The sequence below is a fragment of the Phalaenopsis equestris genome, unplaced genomic scaffold (assembly GCF_001263595.1).
Source record: "Phalaenopsis equestris unplaced genomic scaffold, ASM126359v1 Scaffold000180, whole genome shotgun sequence".
Classification (NCBI taxonomy): domain Eukaryota; kingdom Viridiplantae; phylum Streptophyta; class Magnoliopsida; order Asparagales; family Orchidaceae; genus Phalaenopsis; species Phalaenopsis equestris.
In genome coordinates, this window is record NW_018164622.1 from 1,753,970 (window position 1) to 1,768,444 (window position 14,475).

At 34.1% G+C, this 14,475-nt stretch overlaps 1 protein-coding gene across 2 annotated transcripts in view; it reads right to left on the reverse strand.

Annotated features, from left to right (window-relative positions):
- The window catches only part of LOC110022286 (plant cysteine oxidase 5-like), a 38,069-nt gene extending 33,230 nt beyond the window's left edge, over positions 1-4,839 (reverse strand). The window contains exon 1 of one of the 2 annotated variants that reach the window (XM_020721155.1): positions 4,648-4,839. The gene's annotated coding sequence lies outside the window, so the exon portion shown is untranslated. The other variant, XM_020721156.1, reaches the window with a different exon arrangement.
- Positions 4,840-14,475: the final 9,636 nt, after the last annotated feature.

Genomic DNA, 14,475 nt, shown 5'->3' on the forward strand with positions numbered 1-14,475 from the left:
TATGTAAATGTACAAGCTTAGGTGTGTGATATGTAAATGCATAAGAATCATGAGCTAAGTATAAAAATTTCTCTTAATATAAACAAATCGGGCACAAATCAAGTATGAACATACAAAAATTTAAGCAAGTATGAACACGTATGTGAAGGCTTCGCTCAAGCTCAAATTGAATATGAACTTATGATCGACCAAGCCAAGTCCAATCCATGACATACAACTCAGCTCAGCTCGATTACAACCCTAACTGCGACCTCAAATTGACACCTCTAATCAATTCACCGGGATCAAGTAGAACCAATTTAACGCAATCTCCGCTATAAAAGGTGTAATATAATCTAAGGCAGTCATATGAAGGTAAACAAATATTAGATTGTTCCCATTCATACAGAATAGAGTAGTAAATGTTATAATCTTATCCCTCACCCACAATTGAAAATATGCTATGTCCCTACTCAAAAAAGGTTACAATTGAGCCAATCTAACAACTTCCCAAAGACTGCCCTATAATTAAGTAGGAAAAGCACAATCTCAATATTTTCATAGCCATTATTACTTAATGGTTAAAATTAAAACCTAATGCATCACTGCTAAGAAAACAATATTGTTAGAACTGAATCAGAGAAAGAAATTCAAAGGATGATATTTTGAAACCATGCAGATTAAGTCAGAATAGTTATTGCAAACATGCATATGAAAATAAGGATGTAAGTTAGCAAAAGGATGTTCGCCTTAATGTGAATCAACTAGTAGAAATAACAATCAAAATAAAAAACAACCACAATAAATAATGTCGAAAAAAAAGTTAATACAGCCGACGTCCTTGCTTCTCGCCCCACATTGAAAAAAATGTCCAGCTTCACTACATGGCTTGGCTAGATGTTGATTCTATAAATTCATAGATGATTCGAGTTTTATTTTAAAGGTAAGCTCACTAGCAACAAGAGAAGGGATCATTATAAAACTAGATGCTCAACTTACATTTGGATCCTATACTGTCACATATTTTCTAGGCTTAGGAATAAGGGTAACCATGCTTGCTTTGATATATCTACCAAATTCATTTATTGGACCTTTTATCGAAGATGGCCCATAGTACTATTTTACAAGTTGTTCCTATCATTTGGATATGACATCGCAAAAGAAGGCTCATCATCCAATGAAATCCTAAATCAATGTGGAAATTTAGCACAATGTTCTATGTTCAACATATTTCATTCTTATAAAACCGATCAATATTACATGATATAGATAGTGTTTATCATCTTATGTTAATTATAGCCTTCTTTTTTTTATGAGCTTTCAAACTATAAAAGGCTCAAGCGGACAACTGACACATCCGTTAGTCAACAAAAGTTATCTATTATGATGTTGCTGCCTTTGGAATATAGGAGGAATTTTATTTATTTGTCAAATCTAATCAACGAAGCACTGGTAAAGATAAATACTTCAAAGGGGTATGGGTATGAGATACAAGATTCATCAAAATAAGGCACATGTAAAGAGAAATATTTTGAAGATATATAGGTATGACAAACAAAATTCTTTATTATTAAGCTCTAGTTCAAGAAAAACATACCTAACAATTACTTCTTTGTTAATTTTCACTAGGGTATTGATTGATCGACTGAAAAAAGAATGCTTGCATTCTTGTTGCAAGGGTTTTGAAAATTCAGACATTTGAACAAAATCTCAAATGCAGTGTAAAATTTCTATCAATTTGGAATTCATTTTCAATATATTTGGAATTTGTTCAATTTTTGAATTCCAAATACACAGTATTATGTAGTGTTGCAGGTCGCCGACATCACCACCACTAGCACCGCCCACCATTACCATCAGTCATCGACACTGATATGTCACTGTCAAGACCACCCTCTACCATTAGCCCGCCTTCAACACTCTCCACCACCAGCCCACCACCCGACGCTAGACCGCCGCAACTTGTTGCCCTCCCACCACCAGCCATTGTCAATCCCTAGTTGGTCACTACTTGTCTGCCATTGCTACCAATCGCAAACCACAAGTTGTCTGCCTTTAATCACAGCCTATCTGCTCTCGATCGTAACCTATAGCTGCATGGAGCTGTCACCCAGCACCTGCTCGCTTCTCTGCCCGCATTCAACTGTTCGCTCACTGTCGCCATTAGCCACCCCCCCGTCACAACCTCGTATTTTACATTGTTTTCATTTTATTTCAAAACAACAAATAAAAAGAATATAAAGTCTTGCATTTATTTTACATTGAATCAAACAACTTCAAAGTATTCCAAATACAATACATTATTTTTAAATTGCATTCCTTTTACAACTTCAAAGTATTACAAATACAATACATTATTTTTAAATTGCATTCCTTTTACACCAAAGTATTTTTTCAGCTAACCAAACAACCCCTTAGAATCTTCTAGTTTTTCCATCATAAAAATATTATACTTACAGCGTCAGTGTCACCCTAACTTGGTGTAAAAGGAATGCAAGATTCTAAGGGGTTGTTACTTACAGTGTCACCAAACTATCACTTCTATCACACTCAACTTGGTTATAGATAACTTCTTATCGCCCGCTACTAAAATCCATACATAGTGGTCAAGCAAATTATGATTTTATTAATTTTAAGTATTTGCAATATTATTCCATTGCATAGTGCTCCAACAATATTTCTCTGTCTTAGCATCCATATGTTGTTCATCTTGAAATATCAAATTCACATCCTTTGAATGTATATCATAAATTTGGTTATTTTTCACCTAATCGCAAACCATTTATCTTCCAAAATTTTTTATCTTAATTTTACTTTCAAATTCAACAAATGCCTCAATTCTTGGGATTGCCTCATTTGTAAATAGCATACAATCACTACAAAAATTCTTAGTAATCATTAAATTAAATCTATTGTGATGAAAAGCCCATTGATCAATCTATTATACACACACACACACCTAATACCTTTCATAACTTCAACATACAACTAATGTGCGACCCTTTTATATATAGGCAAAAAGTCAAATATCATTGCACACAATTATATGATAAAATCCTACAAAGATCAATCATTTTGTATGCCTAATTTTCTTGTAATTACCTTAGCACAAAAAACCAGCCTCATAGTGAAACTTCTTGGCAAATAACAAAATTGATTCTCTAGAATAAGCAAGATTTTTCTAAGCCTATATCCAATAACGCTTTAAAATTCTCCTAAGTAAAAAATAAATGAAATATAAAACTCAACAACTTCAGGTAACTACAATAATATCTCATGTTGTACCCTCCCAGAGTGCTTGACTGCACTTAAGAGGTTGTCTATTGCCAAATTTCAAACAAGGTTTGATACTATTAAAAGAAAAAGGAATAACTAATGTATAAAATCTCCCATTCCAAATTGCTCGTTATCTTTCAAAGCATGAGGGATTTATGTTTAAGGGCTATGTGTGTGCATGGTGCGTGTGAGTAAAATTAGAGAGAGAGGGAGAAATATTTCATCTTTAAAATAAAAATAATCCCCTCAAGTACTTTCTTTAAAATAATTGTTAGGCACCCTCTTCTCTATCTTACTACTCGCCCAAATCTCATCCCAAGCAAAAGAAAAGTCAATTTTTTCTTGAATGCTATTGAGATGTTAAATTTCAGCTTGCCTTCAGTTTCTCCTTCCCTGATCACTCCATTTTTCTTGCTTTAAAGCAGTTGTCCCCTGGCACATATAATCACCCATTCTTAATGGTATGCATTTATATATGTACAAGTTTAACAAATTTCTCTACTTACTTAATCAACCCATCCTCTTTATTGCCTAATTACTACCTCACTGGACCTACCCAAATCAATAGGTGGCATTAATAATCCCAGCAATCTCATTATACCCTTGCCATAATTAGGTATTACATTAATTAGATTTGCACACACACACACACACACCAATCTACCCTTCCCTATGCTGGATTTGGCCATCCCACTGCAAACCCTAAAAGAGAAAAACTAAAAACAGCGAATTTCATCTTTGTTACCCTGTTACACCAACACTGCATTTATACTTTCTATTAGTTAGTATTTCAACTTGAATGGAATCTAACAACATTCTTGGGAGCAAATGTGGTAAATCCGCAATTAACAAACTAAAAACAGTTTTAAATCGTCAATACAATCGGTAATAGCAAAAGACTATAGTAGATTCCATTCTCTTCCAGCTGTAATCGTTGCTGAAGCTGTGGATTCACAACAGCGTGAAATTGATTTTCCATAGTAACATGTAGAAATAACTAAACATCTGTAATTTGGTAAACGTTTCACTAATTTACGCCATTGATAATAAAGACCTCGCATAAACACGTTGTGTCCTATGAAAATGATTAGATTGACGCCATTATGGTCTAAAGTATAAAGGTTATGATTACCGAAACAGCCTACAATTAAAATGCGTATCCATGCCCCCCTGAATTCCAACCCAAACCAATGATCAAACCCACCGTTTCCATTCTAAATTCAGGCAAAAGAGATGCCGGCACAATCACAAAATAACAACAATGATCTCCGAAATGAACAGACGACAAAGAAACGCCCCAAAAATCACAGAACCTGGAAGTCTCACATCAGGCGCCATATCTTTACTGGAACAATAATCAGCAGCTTAAAAGGACTGAGAAACATAACTTACGTTTGGCTCTAGGGTTTCAGCCGGACTCGGCGAGCGATGAGAGGTAGCAGTCGAGGTGGGGGAGGGGGAGTGGATAGAGACTGCGTATATTTCAACCGTCGGATTGCATTCCCATTTATACGTGCTCTGTGATCACGAAGGCACGCCACCCGCCGCCTGTACGAAGGAAAGATCTATGGCACAATTAGGTAAATTTACCAAAAAATCGGAGTATTTAGAAGGGGAATTTACATACATACACCCACTTCTTATTTATTTGCATATCTGTCATCTGAAATTTAACTTTTATATTTATACCTTAAATCTTTTGTATATTATAAAAATATCATTAATTTAATTTTTGAAAAAATAAATATATATTGTAATTTATGAATAAGATATATATATATATATATACTTAAAATATTTAAGAACTTTTACATGCTAATCATCTAAAATATGGAATATAATATGTTAATTTCTTAAATTTTAAATATAACATTTTAACTATCCAAAAATTTCACTTTACTAACTGGTAAAGAAGAGTAATTGTAATGAAAAAATTAATTAAAATATTATATTTAAATTTTGGATGATTGAAATGATATATTTTGATAGAGTTTAGCTGCAACATGGATTTACATTAAATAAGACTTATCAAATTTATATGATCGTTGTGTCGGCTAGGGGTGTAAAGTAGTCAAGCTTGAGCGAGCCCAGGCTCAACTCGCATTCGGCTCATTAAAAAATAGTGTTTTTCATGTTCCGTTGTTAGTATATCGAGCGCAAAAAAGATACAACCGTGTGAAGGATAAAATTTAAATCTTATTATTTTTATTAAAATATTCAATTAAATTTAATTTAAAATAGTTTTATTCTATTTTTTTAATTAATATTTTTAATTGATTAAAAATCTTTATAACATTTTTGTCAATGAAATTATTAAAAACATAATCATAAATTATATGTGATGCGTGCTAAAAAATTTACGGTGGTAGAGTATAGATTATCGTATTGGCGTTGCACGAAAATTCAACACACGCTAGGAAGAAATAAAACAACTAGTAAATGCACTTGAAGTTTTTTACAAGTAAAAATCAGAAAGAGAAAAAAAACCATGGTGGCTGGCCCATATGAAAAAATTCACTATAAATTGGATATCACATGTATAGTCGCTTCTTTCACTGTCGAGAAAGGGTTGAGCACTCTTCAGAGCCGATGCACGAATGAACTTATTCTAACTAGGCAGTGTCGATGGCGATCTGCAATAACCAGCGAGAGATGGTTAACGACGGTCAACTACTGGTGGTCGGCGGTGGCCGGAGGTGATCGATGATGGTCAGCAACGAAGAGATGTTGGACTTCAGCTCCTCTAAACTTCAAACTCTTCTCCCCCTCTCTTAAAACAAGTGGGGCTCTATTTATTGCTTCAGTTGCAACTAATCAAGAAATTTGAGCTGCTTTGATGAAATGGTCTGGAAAGCTTCATTTGATCATACAATTTTGTGTGAATATCTGAGTGTCTTAATGATGTTGGAATTGAGCGATTTTAAGCTAATTGGATTCATCTTGTTGAGACGCTCGATTTGACTATAAACTTATTGATTCGACATTCATTTGACCTTTTAAACGTGTCTGTAAAACTTTTCGAATATGGTTTAATGTCTTGATTGGAGCTTGATTAAGTTCAGATTGGACTAGTTTTGGTACCATTGGGTTCGTCTCGTTCAGCTGGCCAGTTTAACTGTAATCTTGCTGAAATTAGAGCTTTGGATGAGTCTTGCTCAAAATTTGAACGTCTTTTTGTCAAAATTTGAATGTCTCTTAGCATGATCCACCCTCACCGCACTTTCGAAATGTTGAATCTAGATTTATTATTTGAGAGATGCCCAAGGAATATAGCAGCAAAAGCCAAAGAGGAGAGAGAGAGAGAGAGAGAGAGAGAGAGAGAGGAGGGGGAGGAGAACACAATGGGAGGAGGAATGCACAATGACTTGCCCCTCTGGGAAAAAATAGGATATTCTCATGCTCTTGTGACCTATTTTATATATCAAATATACAGGCTACGAGGAGCACAGGAGAGACACTGTCTACAAAAGAAGGGTCAAGAGAGAAGAGCCAAAACCCCCTAATACCTGACCTGGTCCCATTATTTATAGAAGATATAGTGACAAAATGTAAAAATACAGGTTTTTCCTCTGTTTTGGAGGATTGTATAGGATATTTTGATCTTTTTGCATGTCCAAACCTTTTGCTCAGCAGGTCCTTGGATCGGCTAATCGAGCTGGTTTCGATCGGCTTTCATCTGGGAACCGGTCGACTTTCGTCTGGGAATCGGTCAATTATTGAGTGGGATAGTCGGTCGACTTTCCTGATTATTATTCATTGACAATCTTTTGGTGATTTTTGGGGGAGGCGTTGAGTTAGCTTTGCATTGATACTTTTTCGATTGTTAGAGACATTAAACCTTTATCTGGTCGTTTCACTCAGAGTGATCGACGTAGATGTCCATCTTTCGTTGGCTTGGGTGGTCCTTCAGTTTGCTGGGACGACCATCAATCAGTCAAATTCGTGAGGAGTTGTGATTTTTTGTCAGAGGGATCCTTATCATATCTCCTTTGATCTTGGACCGTTGAATTTCTTCAAGATTTGTGCTTACACATTTCGGTGTACAATTTATAAACAACAAGGTTCGAGCAGTTTGCATGTAATTGCCCCTTCAATTTTTTTTTTAAAGAGCATTATACGGCTCCTTAATTTTATTACATCCAAAGAACAAATACGAAAAGTAGCAAGAGGAACCTACCAAAAACCCTAAACAAAAAAATAAAAAAATAAAAATAATAAATAAAAACCTAAGATTCCTCTCCCTAAAAAGGAAAAATACAGTCCAAAGCAATCATGATTATAGCTTGTTGGAAAGCCAATCACACGAGCATTCGTACGAAGACCTTTAAAACTCCCATCTTTCTCCTCCTTATGCTTCGCTCCTACCCAAAACAATCGAGGAAGGTAACAACCCAGTCTTTCTCCTCCTTCCTCCCACCCTCCTTTGTGCTCTTCAACTTCTCTAAATTTTGCTTCCAACAGGATTTACTACATTATGAAAGGCAAAACAAAGAAAAAATAGGATTTAAGAACATACCCAAAGCAATCATGATTATAGCTAGTTGGAAAGCCAATCACAGGAGCATTCGTACGAAGACCTTTAAAACTCTCATCTTTCTACTCCTTGTGCTTCGCTCCTACCCAAAACAATCGAGGAAGGTAACAACCCAGTCTTTCTCCTCCTTCTTCCCACCCTCCTTCGTGCTCTTAAGCTTCTCTAAATTTTTCTTCCAACAGGATTTACTACATTATGAATTTAAGGCAAAACAAAGAAAAAATAGGATTTAAGAACATGTATGATTTAAAGATATCATTTTTTGTTGTTTGGTAGCATTTAGGCTACTTAAGGTTGGGAAGCACAAAGTCCAGCTCTGAGCCCCCACTTTTACCGATGTCTTACACCCAGTTCTTGTCTTCCATATGTAATTATGAGTTTTCTTTTACTTGTATTTTGCTACGACTTATCTTTCAACTTTTTCTCATACCAGACGCTTTCGTTTATCTTCCTGCAATTTATTTAAATTTCCTACGAATGTATTATACTTTATGATTTTAATCATGCAGTGGTAGCAGATGCCTAGGTACGTTATTATATTTCATGCCACTCAATTTTAATCATTTACTTTATAGTATTTTTCCTTCCCTGCATTTATTTACTTTCCCTTACCAGCAAAACTATCCAAAACAAAAAACAAAATTATTTTCAAAATTAAACAACATTTTCAAAACAAAATAACAAAACAAAACAGATAGCATAATACATCCCTTTGAATTTATGGGAGTCCATCGGATGAGGTAACCTACAGTAACAAACGAAATATTCCCAATTTAAATGAGTTTAATAACTCATTTAGACTTAGTAAATTCAAGATAAAATAGTGGTACCAGAATGAAGGAACCATGGGATCATAATTGGTTTTGTTCTAATCAACTTTAATTTCCCTTAAATAAGACACTTGAACAAAAATAATAAAGCTTGTCACTTAAACACACTTGTCATGTAAACCTTTTAAACCTTAGAGTTTATGATTGCTACTTCAACGAGGAGCTCGGAGCTAACTTTGCGAGCAGCATGACAAGAATGTATAGAACAACTCCAAGAGAGCAGGTGGATCTACTATTGCAAATATAATTAAATAACACCATTGAATTTCGATGTTGTTTTCTTGTGCAACATAAATCCTCACTTTATCTTTAGGCCTTTGAACAATCACGTTGTGCAATTTAAGTCATAACTCGTTTTAAGATTTTGAGGTTATCATTCATTACGACATAAATTCTTCTAACTTTCAAACTATTTATATGATTGTGTCATGTAAATGTTAGCCCTAAATAATAATAATTGGCAGCATGAAATGTTTAATGATATCTCTCTAAAATTGAAATCAAACTATATGATAGCTTGAGAAGTCACCGAGGCTCTCTTCAAGATCCGTGACATTCCCTAGTTTTCTTCCTCTGGATTCCATAATAATTGTTTCAAATTTGAGTCTTGCCCATTTGACACTCCTTTGTCTGACCTTTGAAAATTCCTACCCTTTGAAATATTTGAAGACAATATTTCCTTATCTAAATTTAGAGCTTACTTATGCGACTTCGGTCATTTAAAATATAACTAACTATAGGGGCTTGCCCTTTTAGGAAACTTTAAGAACACAACTTCATATAAACCTTATTTAATTTTTTATATTAGATATGGAAACTTGTCGATCAACACGAAGATTCGTAGACTAAAACAAATTCTTTAGTTTATTTAATCAAGCTTCATTAGTGAGTGATATATATATTCCTCGGGGTAGATGCATCATTTACGGTGTTCTGTTTGTTTATTTTAACTATTGTATATATGGGATAGGTTCGGTCTCGTATTTTTCAAAATTAATCTATTACTTTCCAAAATTAATATATAAATTAAATTGAAAACACCATTTTCCCAATCTGGCGACCAACAGATCTTAGGTTTAGAAAACGTGCGGTTCTCGGTTTCGGTCAGATGGAGACGATGAACGTACAACGTTCATTTGTGTGTGTGTTGATCCAATGTCAGATAAAGAGTCGGACGAGGAGATGGAGCAAAAAGTACGAGCCGATTCAGTGTTACCGCGGAAGGCGGCATCGAATGGGAGCGCGCCACATGGGATTTCAGAGTTGCGAAGGATCGAGTTAATGTGGCGTGGATAAGTATGAAAATAGACCATTTAAATGACTAAATAATTCAAAAAGTTTGAAAATTCATAACTTTGTGCAAAAAAATCATAAAAATAAAATAAAAATACTCTTGTGTTCAATGAACAGAGGAGAATCATGTGAACAAAAAATAAAAAAAATTGCCTTATATTTATTTTGAAATTAATTAAATATTCTAAACATTCATTAAATCATAAATAATTAAATGTTAATCATCATAATATGAAATTTGGAGGGTTTGTTCTTCATGTGATTAGGAGTGTCGTCTGTGATTAGGAGTTAAATTCTACTCAAATCCTACTATAAAGAACCTCTAAAGGATTTAAAAATATTATTTTTGTTTGCGACGTTGTCCCCCAAAATTTATCACAAAATTCTTATATATTTACATATCAAACACCTAAACATTCATATTTGCATGCATATCACTCAAATCTTTAACATCACATTAGAAAAATATAACCATCGCTATCTTCTTAAAGTCAATAGATCTTTTCATTTATAAGTTTAGGTCTCTAAACTGTGATAAATGTAAATATCAAACTTTAGGTGTTAGATACGTAAATACATCAGAATTGTGTGGTATGTATGTAAATTTCACTTATTCTATTTGAAATTTGGCTATATTGTGTATGTAGTTGCTCATATGTTAAAAAATAATGATATTTTGTATGTGCTCTGTCAGCCAAAATTTGAACTTTAGCTGGGTTTTCTTTGATTTTGTTTGTGAACTCTCGAAACATTGATGGTTTTATCATAGCACCCATGAACATGAAAAATTTATAATATCAGGACTCCGCATAAGCATATAGAGCTGCTTGTGGAGTTTAATTTTGAGTTGACACGTGGAAAGTTGAGGCCACCTACATAAAAAATAAAAATAGGACTGAAAACGCACGATTCAGCCCGACCGAATTTTCCCTCGCGTTATTCTAAATCGAGTTGACACGTGGAAAACTGGGGCCACCTACATAAAAAATAAAAATAAGACTGAAAACGCACGATCCAGCCCGACCGAATTTTCCCTCGCGTTATTCTAAATATTTTTCATGTTTTTCACGTGTTATTGGTGTGTTATTGAGATGTTAATCATGTCAAGAAATATTTTTCGAGTTTTTAATGTGTTATTGGTGTGTTATTCATGAATAATACCTCAATAGCACAACTAAAAACACTAACGCGAAGGGAATATTCCTATAACACGGTCGAGCCGAGTATTATGTTTTTAATGAGTTATTAGTGTGTTATTCATGTGTTGTTGTTGTGTTATTGAAGTAATATTTTTCGTGTTATTCATGTGTTATTGATATTATTATTTAAAGAATAATAATTTCTCAAAATCAACTCAATGACAGATCAGGCCGGGTCGGGCCGGGTTGCACGTTTTCATTCTTTTTTTAATTTTTTTTGAAGGTGGGTCATAGTTTTCCACGTGTCAGCTCTATATTGGACTCCACAATCAGCTCTGTATGCTGAGTCCTGATGTAATAATTTTTCGTAAATATGTGGGTTCATAAATAGAAAAGAAAAAAATGCATTCGCAGTAATTAAGTAATGATGTAGGTGGTACTTCTGTAAATACATAAATTTTGGATACTACATTATGAAATTAAGCCATGTGGTAATAATTACTTTCTGTTTTTTATAAATGCAAAGCTCAAAAGTACTGCTATGCAGGACGACAATTTTCATGCAAATATCAATTATCCTTCTTTATTTATTATTATTTCATAAACAACTCGTACTCAGATTTGCTAACTAGTTCTTGTTCTATCAGTTCGTTAAGCCTAACGAGTCCAACACGAACAAATTTTTAAGCTCTAAATGTAAACGAGCCGAAGACGAACAAAAGTTTGTTCGCTCGTGTTCGGCTAAAATTGGCTCCAAAATAAATAAATAAATAAATAAATATGCATTATAAATATTGAAAATAAATAAATAAATAAATATGCATTATAAATATATATATTGTGGACCCACATGCATGTAAGCCCTCTTAAAAAATAATAGATTTTCTTAATTTTTTTATTTAAAAAAATAATTATTCAGGCAATGGGAGAAGGGCTTATAAATTATTTGGGTCAATTGGATTTCGAGCCGAACACGAGCATGATTAAGTTTTTTTGAGTCAAACACACCGTTCACGAGACATTTCGAGCATGAGCCCAACTTGAGTTTCCTTAGGCTCGGCTCGTTTACAGTCTTATCCGCAGTAACTAGCTACGCACACATTCTTGACGTCTTTGGCGAATCCATATCAAAATTCTTTAAAATAAAAATTCTATCTAGGTTTCAAAATTAGGAGCTGTTATTGATCGTGCTTATTTACTATTTACAAATCTAACTCCATATTTCATTCAATTTTCAAATTGTCACTCATATATCAAAATTGACGGTAAAATCCCAACCTATAAATATATTTTTCATTTCTATCAAATTCTCAATGTTTTGATCATGATACTTTTAAATGAGTTGAATCGATAGTTCGAAAAAAAATCAGTTGGGCGTTAATATTTTGAAAAGTACTGTTTGTATATGCAAATATCCCTTGATTTAATTGTCGAGCTCTTTATAATTTTGTAAATAGTAAAGTCTGTGTATTTAATTGTGATTGTTCGGGCTGTAAATGTAAATATACCTTGATTTATGGTTTGTTTGGGGCAGCTGCAGTTTATTGAATAATCTACTGATAAATTAGGTTCTGTGGCTATTATAATTTTTATTTTTTTTGAAAAGTCAGACCGCAGCCAGAAAGCTGTCACCGTATCTAGATAGGTGCGGTGTGAAAACGTTGTTTTCAGGATTTTGAAAACACATAAGCTGTCAAAACGCAGTTTAGCCAAATAGGTCAGGCGGGTTTTAAAAATACCACTGCCCCAAACAGACCCTTAATTGTATTGTCTGAATATGTAATTGTGATTGTAAATAGTACCATCTTTTTTTGTAAATACAAAGGAATGGGTGGTATGCAGGTAAATGCACGCTACTTTTAATGAAAATACTGCTCATAAAGTGGTCGATGTTAATATAAAAATTAAAATATGGGGAAAAAAAACCCCTAGACCAATAAGTAATATTAGCCAACTCTATTTGTGTTTAGCTTAATTCCATATGAGTGGCTTATGAGTTGACTTTGACCACTAGTCAGTCTTAGTAATGTTGAAGTCAACATGCTAGAGGAAGACCTGTGAGTTGACCTTGTTTTTTTTTTATTTGGAAGAGGCATTTGCATACATAGCACCCAATTTCCATGTATTTACATATCTAACATTTAAACTTTAGTTTATTTATTTTTCTACTATTTAAATCTTTTATTTCATATAAAAAATATCATTATCTTAACTTTTTAAAAATGAAATAAAGGTGACATATGTGAAAAATAAAATGTGTTAGAGATATAAATACATAGAAATTTTGTGGTATGCATGTAATTCTTCCTATTTTGGAAATGTCTATTACAATGGTCAAAATATATACATGTCAAATCTTCCTATTTTAGAAATGTTTATTATAATGAATACAAAACTTATATCTCATTACAACTCACTAGTACGACCGACATGATCGGTTATGGTCTACGTGGTTCCCAGCTTATGAAGTTCTTAACTCATGCTCCTATGGCTTGCAGATGTAATCACAACTCATCACAACGGCTTACGTGGCATGCAACTCGTGCAACTCTCAACTTCGGACTCTGCGGCCTACGGACGTCGTCATAGCTCACCATTACAACGTACGTGGCGTGCAACTCCCAAGTTTGAACTCTGCGGCTTACGAACGTCGTCACAGCTCACCACTACTGTCTACATGGTGGATAACTCATGCAACTCCTAACTTTGAACCTTGCAGACAATGGAAGTTGTCACAACTTGCAACTGCGGTTTACATGGTGCACAGCTCATACAACTCCCAACTACAGACTGTGCTGCCTACGAACATCATTACAACTCACTACTACGACCTATGTGACAAACTGTAGCATACGTGTTTCAAAACTAGTGCATCATCGGCCCCGACCTCGTCCCCGACCCCTATAGACCTACGGACATCATCACAACTATTCATTACCGCCGATGGGGTTAGTTGCGGCGTACAAGGCTCACGACTACTAAAGTTTTCTACTACAGTTGTTGTGGTCGAACGAACTTTCTTAAGCAATCATCTACAATTCACATGATCAACTACTACCATGGCTGTCAACTACAACCTATTGTACAAACTTATGATGCGACCACTGTCAACAACATTCACAACAAACTACTGCTTCAATAACAATTAACTTTTGTCTCTTGCAATCTATTATTATCGAGAACCGTATTTATTACAGTCAGACAACAACTATTATCAATAAATCATTGTTGTACATTTATATTAATCATCTTTGTAACTCATTCTTTCCTAATTCAGGAGAAGAGTGAACATGTGAATTCATCATTCATAGTGAATTATTTAAACTGAATTAGGTATTGTGTTTTTTTTTTCCCCCATTTTGAGGGTTTGCCACGTAAAAATCGAGGTGTCTCTTCTTACTCACTCCTCTCTTTAACCATTGAG